Raw genomic sequence first — 2,716 nt, 5'->3', positions numbered from 1 at the left:
CGGAGCCCGGAGACCGGAGACCGGAACCCGGAGCCCGGAGAACGGAGCCCGGAGACCGGAGACCGGAGCCCAGAGACAGGAGCCCAGAGACAGGAGCCCGGAGACCGGAGCCCGGAGACCGGAGCCCGGAGCCCGGAGACCGGAGCCCGGAGCCCAGAATCCGGAGCCCGGAGACCGGAGACCGGAGACCGGAGACCGGAGCCCGGAGACCGGAGACCGGAGACCGGAGACCGGAGCCCGGAGACCGGAGCCCGGAGACCGGAGACCGGAGCTGGGAGACCGGAGCCCGGAGACCGGAGCCCGGAGACCGGAGCCCGGAGCCCGGAGACCGGAGACCGGAGCCCGGAGACCGGAGCCCGGAGACCGGAGACCGGAGCCGGGAGACCGGAGCCCGGAGACCGGAGCCCGGAGACCGGAGCCCGGAGACCGGAGCCCGGAGACCAGAGACCGGAGACCGGAGCTCGGAGACCAGAGCCCGGAGCCCGGAGCCCGGAGACCGGAGACCGGAGCCCGGAGCCCGGAGCCCGGAGACCGGAGCCCGGAGCCCGGAGCCCGGAGACCGGAGACCGGAGACCGGAGCCCGGAGCCCGGAGCCCGGAGCCCGGAGCCCGGAGACCGGAGCCCGGAGCCCGGAGACCGGAGCCCGGAGCCCGGAGACCGGAGACCGGAGACCGGAGCCCGGAGCCCGGAGCCCGGAGCCCAGAATCCGGAGACCGGAGCCCGGAGCCCGGAGCCCGGAGACCGGAGCCCGGAGCCCGGAGACCGGAGCCCGGAGACCGGAGACCGGAGCCCGGAGACCGGAGCCCGGAGCCCGGTGCCTGGAGACCGGAGACCGGAGCCCGGAGCCCGGAGACCGGAGCCCGGAGACCGGAGCCCGGAGACCGGAGCCCGGAGACCGGAGACCGGAGACCGGAGACCGCAGACCGGAGCCCGGAGACCGGAGCCCGGAGCCCGGAGCCCAGAGACCGGAGACCGGAGACCGGAGCCCGGAGCCCGGAGCCCGGAGACCGGAGCCCGGAGCCCGGAGCCCGGAGACCGGAATCCGGAGACCGGAGACCGGAGCCCGGAGCCCGGAGCCCGGAGACCGGAGCCCGGAGCCCGGAGCCCGGAGACCGGAGCCCGGAGACCGGAGACCGGAGCCCGGAGCCCGGAGCCGGTCCAGACCGGAGCCCGGAGCCCGGAGACCGGAGCCCGGAGACCGGAGCCCGGAGACTGGAGACCGGAGACCGGAGACCGGAGCCCGGAGCCCGGAGCCCGGAGCCCAGAGACCGGAGCCCGGAGCCCGGAGACCGGAGCCCGGAGCCCGGAGCCCAGAATCCGGAGACCGGAGACCGGAGACCGGAGACCGGAGACCGGAGCCCGGAGCCTGGAGCCCGGAGACCGGAGACCGGAGCCCGGAGCCCGGAGCCCGGAGACCGGAGCCCGGAGCCTGGAGCCCGGAGACCGGAGACTGGAGCCCGGAGACCGGAGCCCGGAGCCCGGGGCCTGGAGACCGCAGCCCGGAGACCGGAGCCCGGAGCCCGGAGACCGGAGCCCGGAGCCCGGAGCCCAGAATCCGGAGCCCGGAGACCGGAGACTGGAGACCGGAGACCGGAGACCGGAGCCCGGAGACCGGAGACCGGAGCCCGGAGCCCGGAGACCGGAGACCGGAGCCCGGAGACCGGAGACCGGAGCCCGGAGACCGGAGCCAAAAGACCGGAGCCCGGAGCCCGGAGACCGGAGCCCGGAGACCGGAGCCAAGAGACCGGAGACCGGAGCCCGGAGACCGGAGCCCGGAGCCCGGAGACCGCAGCCCGGAGCCCGCAGCCCGGAGCCCGGAGACCGGAGCCCGGAGACCGGAGCCAAGAGACCGGAGACCGGAGCCCGGAGACCGGAGCCCGGAGCCCGGAGACCGCACCCGGAGCCCGGAGACCGGAGCCCGGAGACCGGAGCCCGGAGACCGGAGCCCGGAGCCCGGAGCCCGGAGACCGGAGCCCGGAGACCGGAGACCGGAGCCCGGAGCCCGGAGACCGGAGCCCGGAGACCGGAGACCGGAGACCGGAGCCCGGAGCCCGGAGCCCGGAGACTGGAGACCGGAGCCCGGAGCCCGGAGCCCGGAGACCGGAGCCCGGAGACCGGAGACCGGAGACCGGAGCCCGGAGCCCGGAGCCCGGAGACCGGAGACCGGAGCCCGGAGACCGGAGACCGGAGCCCGGAGACCGGAGACCGGAGCCCGGAGCCCGGAGCCCGGAGACTGCAGCCCGGAGCCCGGAGCCCGGAGACCGGAGCCCGGAGCCCGGAGACCGGAGACCGGAACCCGGAGCCCGGAGAACGGAGCCCGGAGACCGGAGACCGGAGCCCAGAGACAGGAGCCCAGAGACAGGAGCCCGGAGACCGGAGCCCGGAGACCGGAGCCCGGAGCCCGGAGACCGGAGCCCGGAGCCCAGAATCCGGAGACCGGAGACCGGAGACCGGAGACCGGAGACCGGAGACCGGAGACCGGAGCCCGGAGACTGCAGCCCGGAGCCTGGAGCCCGGAGACTGCAGCCCGGAGCCCGGAGCCCGGAGCCCGGAGACCGGAGCCCGGAGCCCGGAGCCCGGAGACCGGAGCCCGGAGCCCAGAGACAGGAGCCCAGAGACAGGAGCCCGGAGACCGGAGCCCGGAGACCGGAGCCCGGAGCCCGGAGCCCGGAGACCGGAGACCGGAACCCGGAGCCCGGAGAACGGAGCCCGGAGA

Source organism: Mustelus asterias, unplaced genomic scaffold, assembly GCF_964213995.1.
Source record: "Mustelus asterias unplaced genomic scaffold, sMusAst1.hap1.1 HAP1_SCAFFOLD_1818, whole genome shotgun sequence".
NCBI lineage: Eukaryota > Metazoa > Chordata > Chondrichthyes > Carcharhiniformes > Triakidae > Mustelus > Mustelus asterias.
This window is presented reverse-complemented; position numbering follows the sequence as displayed.